The following is an 11,734-nucleotide window of genomic DNA, read 5'->3' as shown; positions in this document are numbered from 1 at the left end:
TCATAATTGAGCTCCCTTGATACAAAGTCATTTGAGAATTGGGAATTAACACAAGCCACTTATCTTTGTAAAGTTGGTCTCTCACCAGCCCACATTTTAAAGGTATCTAGGTCCCTGGAAGAATCTCACATATTATTTCAACTCTCCTGTACCATGCAAAGGTGTAATCCTTTTCACTTCATGCAGGAGAACCTTAAAAACATTTTTCCACATTGGTTCTTCCTGGGGATTTGAGATACGGGTAAGTCATAGGATTCCCATTTCTCTTTGGGCTGGGTGATGGTTTCCAGTTTCACTTCAGTGTCTCTAAATCTACACAGTGGGACAGCGGTCACATGGGATATTACCTACTTCCCCACCCCTGTCCCAAGACGTCCTACTAGCTAATCCTTTCCCTATAGGCAGAGTGATGTCATAATGGGACCAGAATGGTACCTGATGATAATAACACAGGAGATACAAGAGCAGGCTTTCTGCAGCACCTCCTGAGCAATTGGGCTGTCCCTGTCTTAAACAGAGTGGTTGGGTTAAACCCATTTGTCCATAATGTAACCTCCTGGCCCTCAGCTACCAATGGAAGCATCTCTCTCTGATTTGACCTGTTAATATCACAAACTGTGCTTTGCCAGAAATGTGACTTCTTGGTGAATAGTTGGTTCAGATCTGCCAATTTGGAGTGAACTATTTGGCCACCTGCTGGTAAGGCTGAGCATCCCTTTACCTAACTGTAGCCTTGAGCATCTGGCCCTTGTGTCCCTGCCAGGATCTGAGAAACTAAAATGATACCACTAAAGGAGAGGAGGGGAGAGCCTGGAACTGAGTGCTCCCAGGGAGCTGTGAGTGACGGAATGTAGATTGCTGACACCCTTTCCCTTTCATTCTTGCTGTTGTAGGAGCGCCAGCGACCAAGAGGAGACCAGATGAGTTTTCAAAGCAGTCCTCAAACACCCAGGACACACCTCATCCTTTGCCTCGTGCTTTCTGCAATGTTGCTGCTCGCATTCACCTTCCTATCAACCCTCGCCATCATCACCCTTTCCTGATCACCATCCTTCCTCCATTCACTGCCCACCCAGCTCTTTCTCTGAGGTGCCCCTCACAGGGGCAGTGGCTTTGCTCTCTCTTTGGCAAGTTCCTCTCTGAGTTATACCCAGATGGCTGACATTAGTTTCCCTCTCTCCTCCCCCTGCCTCATGCCAGAATCAGCCCAGCACTCAGCCCCCAGGTCAGGAAAACCACAGCAAATCCTACCTCTTCCAAAATGAAGCTGCAAGACTCTCTACCAGAGCAGTCACACTCAATGAAGGTACCCGAGGTATCTGAGAGTGATGTAATTGAAACCAGATGGAGAGACCAGAAATCCCTTAATCCCAGTCACATACAGTGAAAGAGCTTACTTAGGACTGATTGAGAATATGCGGGGTAAGGAGGAGAGAAAGAGATCCTCAGAATTGGATTGCCCCCCGAATACAGGATGGAATCATCTAGATTTTTTTTTCTCCAGTTAAATTTGCATTTCATCCTACCACATTGCTATGGCTTCACTCTAGACATTTTCATTTGAGATCCAAGGCTTTTCTTCATGGGTTCTGAGCCACAGGTTCCTGTATGGTGAGGTAAGTGACATTTACCAGCCCTGTCTAGGATGATTGGTAATGATCTCAGAAACCCAGTGCTCATGAAATAGATCTACCCTGTTAGGTTTGTTAAGATTTGTCATTTATTGCTTCCTTTTGACCTGAATGCCCTTTGGGGATCCCAGCCCTGACACAGACATTGGTCCAGTCTCACAGTGTTAATCTGGACTACAAAACAAAACAGACCCCAGGATTAACCCAATCAGAATTTGTTGAGGTCAGAGTGCTCTCTTTCTCACAATCACTTCAAAAAGCGTGGTTCTTGGAAAACCCACTATACCTAGAAAGTATATTTTCTCTCCCCTACTTTTATTTCCACTTTTAGGGGTAAGCTAGAACCAATGGAAGATGCCAGGTTTTCACATGTGAGCTAAAGGTCTCTTCTCATGAAAAGATTCAGACTCAATTCATTACTTAACTCATAGCCTTGCCAATAAGTACAAAAAGACTGGCCAATCAGCAGACATGTTAGTCCATTCTTCCACTGTTCCACTGCCTATATTTATTGGACAAGGAATTAGAGATGCAATACCCATTTTTTACTGTTGGACTATCAGATATAGCGATCCAAGCCTAGCAGACCAGCAGCTAATTTAAGGCTGCTTTAATAGTGAAAGGATAAAAAGTTCAGCTAATTCAGATCCACTAGACACCCCCCCACCCCCGAAATGAATCTGTGATTGAGGTCTCTCTGCCCACTGAATTCAGGTGGGTGGTCCATCAACCACAAGATTAAAGCCAGACTCACGCAGCTATCTTGAAGCACCCCTCACATGATTCCTTTCTCCCCGTGATCCAAAGCTCTGATCCTTTTCTATTTAGCCTCTGCTAAACTAAAGCACTCCGGTATCCCGAGCCCCACCCCACCCAACTGCTTCAGCCGCAGCCCCCTAACATGTGCTTGCTCTGGTTTCCTTGTCTTTGCTTAGATCCTCACCATGTAACCCACTCTAGATACTCTTGGGTGACCCTCTAGGTCCCCATTCTCCCAAACGTGCTTTTCATCCGGTGAGGCAGGGGAAAACCTATCATCTGGTTCTCCAAGCAGTTAGAGTGGCGTAGGGTGGGGAGGAGGGCATTTGAAAGAGCGAAGAGCAGATATTGTCTTAACTGTTCTGATATTGAACACTGCCATGGCTTTCAGGTAGATAGAGAGTTGAGACTTTTGAGTGCTGATGGCAACAAGAGGAAAGGGAGGGGCTGGAATTCTAGTCACTTTCTTTCAGCATGCAAGTGATCCTTAAACATATCACCCTCAAACCTCCCAATGTGCTGGCTTGTAAGAAGTGTTTTCCAGGACCAAATGTACCTCTTGTTCGGGGTAAGTGATGAAACGTGTACTTAACAGAGGAAGGGGTTGGTGGAATAGCTTGTATTATGCATGCTGTGGCTTCTCTCCCCCACCGTGCTAATGGCTTCGTCTCTAAAGTTTTCAGAATCAGGAAAATGATCAGGGATGCCAGTTTCTAAAGGTGTGAAGGAGGACCCGGATGACTAGCCAATCCAAATGCAGGTTTACTGCTGTTCTCACCTTCAAACAGCTTTCTTGGGAGACTGGACTGGGGAGTTCCTAACTCCTTCCTGGTACCACCCATGGGGCTTCCTCAGTGGAGGGGGGAAACATGGTTGGGTGTAGCGGCCTGGATGGACAGAAAGTTCATTGCATGTCTACTTCACACTGGCTGGCTTCAGACAAATCCCTTGAGTTTTGGTGAGGCTGAACAGGCTGGGGCTTTTGTTGGTAGAGAGTGGGGAGTCTCTTTTCATAGGCAGAGAGCCTCACCAGGGTGGGAGGGGGTGTCATATTGGAGGAATAAATCAATTTCATTATTTAGGTCACTGCTGAGAAAGTCCCAGGCATCTCTAATTCCTAATGATGGAGCCTAGAACTGGTACATAAAAGACCAGAGATTGGAATAGAAGCAACATGATAGAGTGATGTGAGCCTGAGTATGGGAGCCACACAGCTATGAATACGATCGGAGAGATCCCTAATTCTACAACTTCAAGCTCTAAGACTTTTGCACAAGTTGCTTACATTGTCTGCTTTCCATTTCCTTAGCTTTAAAATGGAAAAAAAAAACCCACTAATATTCTGGGAGTGATTTATGTGCTCAACAACCTAATGGGGTAGGTAACCTTACTATAACGATAGCCATAAAATTGCCCTTTAAGTATAAGATCATTCATGTAAAAGTATCCAGTGTAGTGTCTGGCACATAATAGGTGCTCAAAAACTATTGGCTTATTCTCCCCCTACCCTGTCCCTTACTTAGGCCAAAATAGTTCTTTTCCCTGATGGAGACATCTTTAGGCCAAGAGGAATCTCTTTCCTGGACGTCTTCCCTGATAGTCTCCCCTTGGTTGATTTCCTGAGAGCTCGATTTTTTTTTTTTTTTTTTTTTCCCTCTTGCAAACCCAGTACTTTACCTACTGGCATTTTTCTTGGTGCTCAGAGAGGAGACAAGAGACACAGGCAGGACATTTCTTGCCCTCACTGACCCTGAAAGAGAGGAGACTCAGTTCTTTTCAAGGGCTTCGTGACAGCAGCCTACCCCATAGGCCCTCTGGGAGAGCATTAGGGGAAATGAGTCCTTCTCATGCTTGGGGTGCCCAGGGACGGGTTGGCAGTGCAGAAGGCGGTTTGCATCTTGGACAGGTTCCATGTCAGTCTATTAATTCCCTGGGTCCTTAGCTTGGTTGCTCAGACCGGAATTGGGCACCACAACCCTTAGCAAAGACTGGCGGGACAGCTTGAAAAGCCAAGGTCACCAGCTCCAGTCCAGGCCTGTACCAGAAGACCTGACTGATGTGTAGGGAAACTGCAGATGCTGTCTGTGGAGGACTAACTTTCTGCAAATATTTCTGCTGAGCTTCCTAGGCACCTCCTGGCCCCCAGTGTAACCAGTCAGCTTGATTAGAGTAGCAAGACAGGGACAGGAAAGAGGGGGTCCCCTTCTGGGGGCACGTGGGAAGGAGCACAGACATTGAGTCCAGCAGGTCGCCAAAGCTGGGTTAGTGTAATTTTGGCTGCCGCTCTCAAAAGTTTTGAGATGCAGGGTCTGAGCACATTTCTTCTATTTCCAACTCTGCCTCTTTTGTTAGGGTTACATACAGGGTTTTCCGAAAGCTGTTAGGGGCCCCCAAAGTGATCTTGAATGAGGCTGCCTTGGCCTCGACATTGGACACCATAGCACCCAACCACCATACAAAGCATAGAAACAGAAAGCAGGTCCCACAATGCTAAAGTGTCTCTTCTCTGTATAGTTTATGTAGTCTACAGAGAAAATGTATGGTCACATGAATTTATGCTCATATCTCTAAAAACATACCTACTCTGTGCCTTTAAAACCATACTTGGCCTGACACTTTCATTAATCCAAAAAGACTTCACTGAAACACATGATGGGGAAGCTTTCCTGTCCATCCGGCCACATCTGATGATCCCATGTGATAAGCCATGTTCAGTGCAAGAACCCCGGCAGACTCCGTCTCATTGATGTTTCTTCTGACTGCCCACCTCCCCACTGCAGCGACATTCTCATGTGTATACATACATGCATTCATGGAACTAAAGATAAACAGCTGCTGATGGGCTGCCAGAGGGTGTCCTCCGTGCGGAGCAGCCGTCCTCTGTCTCCCTTTTGTAGGCAAAGCTTAAGTCACAGACAGGAGTTGAGCATACAGGACGGGCTTAAGCTTAAACCAAAATCTCTAAGATCACACTGATTAAAGGTCAGCCCCATGACCACTCTCTCCCAGGCCTTGTGCCCCAAATCCTAGCGGTAACCTCTGGAAAATTGTTTATTGGCATAAGGAAAATCATTGACAGGGAACGTTGATAAAGGAGATGGACCGGGCATGAGGGCACGATGTAAATAGCTCTCTGCTTTCCGGTTTTCCCACTTCTCGAGGCAGAAGTTATGTGAGGTGGATCTGGGATGCTGTGTATGTTTGGGGAGGGTGATCTGTGTATGTGATTTTGTTCAAACCTTCCAATCTGCAAGAATTCTTCCCACCTCCATCACATCCCCAATCAATAAACCCTCTGTCATGCTGAGATGTGGCATGTCTTCTGCTGAAAATCTCAGATTCAGATACAACACACACTGAGACAGACACACACACACACACACACTTCGTCACTCTCATGAAACAAGCTCCTTTCAAACTGGTTTTAAAATAGCACTAATCCATTCAGCTCATTTTTCAGGGGCATTATTTTAAGAAGAAAAATAGAAGATCCCCTGGTCTGTGAGAGGTAGAAAGGGTAAAGTGTCACCTAGTCTTAAAAAGTCCTGATAATGTCGCTAGAGACTAAGCCTTTGCAGTCTTTGTTCAATTTTCTCCTTCTACCTTTCAACAAAAGTTGTTTATTCGCTAATACCCTGCCATCTGGGCATTTATAGAGGTGGGTTTCCTTTCCGGGTGGTGGCGCGAGGGCAAAGCTGCAGCAGCAAGCCCTCCCTGTCCGTCGTCTCTCCGTCCGCTCTCCGCTCCCCGCGCCCTGCCTGAGGCACTGACTGGAGGCCGGTGGATTTGTGAATCAGCTTTCCCCTCCCCCACACAGGGGAGCCCCTAAACGCTGCTGGCCATTTGCAAAAGGCTGTGTGTATGTGTGTGTTTAATTGCACGTTTATTTTTTCCTGCTCTGGGAGTCTGTCTGTCTGTAACTTGGATGGTTGCTCTCTGGGAAGCTGTAGCTGTCTGATTCCGTGGGCGACCGAGCAGGATGCGTGGGCGCAGGAAACAGAAGAGGGAAAAGAAGGAGGGAGGGAGAAAAAGGGAGCAGGAGAGAGAGCGGGAGCCTTAGAATCTGTTACTTGCGTCACTCGAGGAGCCGGGGCTATCTGACCGACAAACACAGAATTAATCCGAGTTATAGCCATAGCTGTCTCCGCTACAGCGGCCAGCTGCGAAAGGGCGGGGAAAGGACGCTCGCTCCGCGTCTGTGCCGAGCCGAGTTTGCGCCGGGCGTTTGGGGAGGGGGCTGTCCTGCTGGGCAAACCCTCGGGGCCCCGCACGCCTGGTGCACACCAGGCTGCAGCCTCCTCTGCAGCTGCCCAGCCCAAGCCTCGGGTGGCGCCCGCCTCGCTTGCTCAGTGGCTGCGCCGAACACAAAGCGCTGTCTCCGAGCAGAAGCCTCTTCTCGGCTGAACCAGACCCACCAAAGAGGAGAATCTGCACGTGACGTCAGTAGCTGATGACTGACGCAGACTGGCAAAGGAGACTCAAGGCGGCTGCTCCGCGCTGCCTTCATGAGTCTATTTTCTCCAACCCCTTCGTAGTGAATTACTAGAACGCAACACACATACATACATACATACACACGCACAAACACACACACACACACACACACACACACACACACACACACACGCAGCCTTCAAAATATACATTTCCAAAGGCGGTGTGTTGCAAACACAGCGCGATTTTGCAAAGCATGGGTGGGAAATGTGGGAAGGGTATGGAGGAATTTTTATTTTCCTTCCTCATTTGGGAATCTCCAGCGTGGACAGCGTTAGACCCTAGAGCTTTCTTGGGACGCTCCTCTGGGGAAGGGGCCTAAGCACCACCCCCCCTTTTCCCCAGCATGTAGGGAATCTGGTCAATGGAGACATGAAGCTCTAAAAGAATACATCCACTCCAAAGCCTTCTGCTCAGGGAGACAGCGAGGAGCTTGCAACAGGCAGAGGCAGATGGGAGTTAATGGGAGGGAGGGAGAATATAAGCAATATTTGAGTATTTTTCTGCTTTGAAAAACATCATCTGCAGTAATGCAAGTGAGTGTGCTGAGGAGGGGAGGGGGCGCTTAATGCACATTTAATGTTTTGGACGTAACGTTCCAGCGAAATGCCTTTGTGTGTGGAGGTTTTTTCAGTACTTGCTAAAAATAGCATCAGTGTTTGATCGTGTTCCAGAAATAGACCGAGGGCTGCACTGGGATAAAAAGCCAGCGCGGGTGGAAGAAAACCTGGACATCACCGCATTCCCCCCCCCCCGCCCCCAACTATGTCTGGAAATTAATTGTTGGATTTTTCCTCTCCTCTCTCCTGTCTCCCTCTCTCTCTCCACTTTCTCTTCCCTCCCCCTATGTTTCTCTTTCTCTCTCTTAAGGAGTTCCCGTTTGGGTAAGTAATATTATGTCATGTGCATGCCGCAGACCGTGAGTATTAGCTGAGGCTGACTTTGTGCTTGCTCTGGGGTTCTTTTCTGGCTGCCTTTCACCCCTTTCTAAAGAGAAGGGTGGGACTGAGTAGGGGGTGAGGGGTATAGCTGTGTTTGTGCATAATGAATTTTGGGCTGCATGAAAAGGAACTGAAAGGGGAAATTCTTGCTGAGCCGGGAATCACCCCGACCAATCTCTGAATCAATAGCTGCAACTCTCTCTCTCTTTATGGGTCGGCGCTGTTGAGCCCAGTTCTCTCGACTGCCCCCCTTCCCTCCCCATTTTCTCTGTCTTAAAGGGTGTCCAGATACGACTTAATGGGCCATCTCTCTGCGAGATTAATGGAGACGATACGATATAGATTAAAATTGCATGGATGGGGCTGGGAGATAAAGAGAAGGAAAAATCCCTATTCCTTTGACAAACTTCCCTGCTCGCTCCGGTCCGGGAGCCCAAGGACCGCGACCCTGGCTGATCCCGGCTGGCCCAGGGTGCGGTAGCTGTCCATGGAAGGCAGGTGCTGAAAAATTCCTAGGTCCTCGGCGAGTTCAGCTCCGAGCGCCAGGGGGCGGGGTTGGCGCCAGCTGCGGACAGCCCCGCCCTGAATGCAGAAGAGGGATACGGAGAGGAGAGGGTTAAGGATGTTCAAAGGGGATAGTCGTGACTTCGGCGAGAGCTTTGGGGGAAAAGGAGGGGTGAGTGGGAAGGAAAGGAAAAAAAATAAAGGAGGGGGAGCAAAGTGTTAGATTCGAGGATGAGCCAAGGCCCAGCGCTCCAGGAACCGCAAGCCGGTGGTTCACCGGCTTTCTCCGCAGAGGCCAGGCACTATCTGGGTCTCCATTCCCAGGCGCCCGCACCTTCCCGCCAGTGGGTTTGAAAGATTTCTCTCCAGCGATGGTTACTTTCAAAATAAGAGACTATAGGTTGCTGTATTCGGACCCTCGTAGCTGCCACTTCATGCCCCCACGTTCCCACATTCTGCAGTTCCCGGGAGGTGTGTAAGGATGTGTCTGTGCGTTATGGCATTTTTCTTACTATTCCCCCTCCTTCGCGTCCTAGTCATAGGAGCCCCAAATGAGTTGGTGGAACGAATGAATTCGAAGCCAAAACACAGGAGTTGCTGGTGCGATGCGCAGAAAATCCAGGCTTGGGAACATCGCACGGCGCCGTAAAGCCACAAGCCAAAGGGTTTCTGAAAACCGGCTCTAAAGGAAACTGGGGAGGGGGGGTTCTTCTCCAAGTTCCCAAATGTTATTGGAGAGCCCATCAACTCCCTGGGGTTATGGGTCTGACCCAGAGTGAGACTCATTGCAGTCAGCTCCTGATACTTTGGCCAAACCTGTAGCCAGACAGATGATGAGGGAGGAAGGTTATCAGAGGCCAGAGGGGGGGATGAACATCACGCGCGCACACAAAGACATTCATGCTGATTAACTCCTCGGGGAGAAATAATAAAAATGCACCCTCAAATTGGCCCAGAAGTGTGGGCTGTAGACAGTGGGAGGGGGGGAATGAGGTAGTCTTGTAGAGCTGCAGTAAGCTTGTGCACATTCAGGGATATTTTCTATATACCTGTAATAGTAACTAAAAAAAAAAAAAAAAAAGGACGGTGAGGTGAGTATCTGCGGGGGGTAGCCTTCAAGCGAAAGAGGAGAGCCCAGTACTCTCTGCTCCTTCTGCCCCATCCTAGTCCGCTAACAGCCTATGGCTTTAGTGACCTGACCCCGCACTCAGGGCACCCGAGGCGCAGTCCTGAGGTGCGGGGTGGGGATTGAGTTATTTTTACTTCAGAAGCAGTCCCTCTTTGGGTAGATTCCCTCGCTGAGACTGAGTATTCGTCAACTCATAATAGTAACAAGGACTGTTACTGATGTTGCGGAGAATAACGCAAGTAACTGCAACCCACACTTTGTCTTGACAATTCAGCTCAAACCAAAGCTGCTCGCAGCCTCTCGGTCCACCCCTCGGCCTCCTCATCATTCACCCGGACCCACTCATTCCCTTTCCCAAGCCTCGCCCCTCTCAGCCCCACAAGTTGCGTGGTTGTGTTTACAAATTCTGCCACATTTGCAAAGGCAAGAGCTGGGGGGCGGGGTGTTGGAGGGATGGCAGCGCAATAACACATTTGCAACACGTGGAGTGGTGGGAAGGGGGGTCCAAGGGTCATTAAGGGGGAAGGGAGGACGCCCCTTGTCCTCACTGCCCCCCGTCCCCCCTCCTCATAGCTTGGCACAAAGCACAAGTTTACCCTCGAACTGGATCCTATTAAATAATTCAATGGTAGCGGTGTAATTTTGGTTGGAACCAGCACGGATTCCCAAGTCGTGACTGCAAAAAGTGAGTAATGCGCGCTGGCTGCGTCATGGCTCTAGTCACAGTTCATTCCGAACTGAGAAGGAATCGTGACTTCGCCTGGAGACGTCCCCTACAAGGGAGACGGCGGGGCGGGGGGGCAAGCCACTGGGGACGGAGGTGGGGGGAAAAGACCTATCCAATGAAAACCGCGGCCAGGGGGACTTTTGAACTCCGCCGCTCGCTGTCTGGCCCTCCCCTCTCGGCCCGGTGCACCTCTCTCCGCCCCCTCCCGGCCGGCGCGCTCGCTCGCTCTCCCGCTACCCGACGAGTCCTCAACAAGTTGGAGGAAGGCAGGAACGCAGGGGTTAAGCTCGGAAAGCCGCAATTACCAAGATCGTGACCCTCCCACACAGTACAGTAACTTATATACTTACCTGGAAGAGCCTGCTTTGCCGCTGGGCCAACACCCGTGGGGGGCGGGGTAGGGCGGGAGGGAGCGGGCCGGTTGGAGAGGGCTCCTTCAAGCTGGCTGCAGTGTGGACCGGACCGGCGCGCTCCAGGGCCTTCGGGACCCAGGTAAGGAGAAGGGGCTTGGTGCACAGGTCGGCCGGCGGTCGGTAGGCTCAACGGTCGGCTGAGTAGAACTTTTTTTCCCCAGTGGCCCGCGCCGCAGCGGCGGCGGTCGCGGACTGTGGAGCCCCCTCTGGCGCGGCGGACGCGCCGACGCTCGGAGGGTGTGTGCGTGCGTCTGTCGGTCGCCGAGCTGAGGGGATGCCGTGGGAGGGTGGGTGGGTAATAGAGCTGCCGGAGGGTGATGGGTGCGCGGAGGGGATGGGCTGACAGAGACTTGGAGACAGTCTAGATATGTTTTCTCTGGGCAAGCTGAACAAGAGTGTGCGTGTGCGCCCGCGCCCGCCAGCACGTCGATTCCAGGGTGGCAAAGAACAAATATGGCAACTTTCCCCACCCCCCACCCCCCCGGCCCAAGTTCTTGCAATGTTTGCAGCATCCTTCTTAGACTGAATTTTTCCCCACCGGGGGCTACCGTTAGGGAGGGAGGTGGTCCGAACGTTCCTTTGCTCAAACCCTTCTCGGACGATGGAGCGGGGGGAGGGGTGAGGGGAGGAAGACAGGAGAGGGGAAGGGTGGCGCTGCACTGGGAAGAAGGGCAACCCCTCAAAGTTTGGATACATTGGATGGCGGAGGGGGCCTAAAGGGAGAGAGGGAAGAGGGAAGGAGGGATAACATAGGAAAGAGATCTCCCTCCTCCTTCCACCCTAGTCTCCCTTCCCCTCCCCTCTGCTTCTTCCTGCAGAGGCTGGAATCTCCCGACGTTGTGGGAGCCGGCGGTCAGTGAGGGGCTCGCCTCTTGTTTTTCCCCTCAATATTCTGCAGAATGGGTAGGGAGTGGGGGGGGGCGGCTGCAGCAATTAAAGGGCACACGGGGCAAGTGGGCCACACACAACATCTAGACGGGTTTGGGGGAGGCTACGGGGGGAGGAGCTTCACCGTTCCTATTGGGCATTCAGAACTTTTGGGGGTGGGATTGAGACATCCTCATTTTGCTAGAAATAGGCTGCTAGCGTGCAGTTTGGGTATATTTTATGTTCATCTTGGCCTGTCATTTTACGTC

The 11,734-nt window shown here is 50.6% G+C and overlaps 1 long non-coding RNA gene across 1 annotated transcript; it reads left to right on the top strand.

The window, feature by feature from the left end:
* The first annotated feature begins 1,177 nt into the window (after positions 1-1,177).
* Positions 1,178-3,642, top strand: LOC125965137 (uncharacterized). Its single transcript, XR_007478689.1, has 4 exons — positions 1,178-1,616; positions 2,864-2,958; positions 3,067-3,150; positions 3,473-3,642. It is a non-coding gene; the product is annotated as an uncharacterized LOC125965137 (long non-coding RNA).
* Positions 3,643-11,734: the final 8,092 nt, after the last annotated feature.

The sequence above is a fragment of the Orcinus orca genome, chromosome 8 (assembly GCF_937001465.1).
Source record: "Orcinus orca chromosome 8, mOrcOrc1.1, whole genome shotgun sequence".
NCBI classification, from domain to species: Eukaryota; Metazoa; Chordata; class Mammalia; order Artiodactyla; family Delphinidae; genus Orcinus; species Orcinus orca.
Note: the sequence above shows the minus strand (reverse complement) of the source record. Positions and strands in the feature narration are given on the sequence as shown.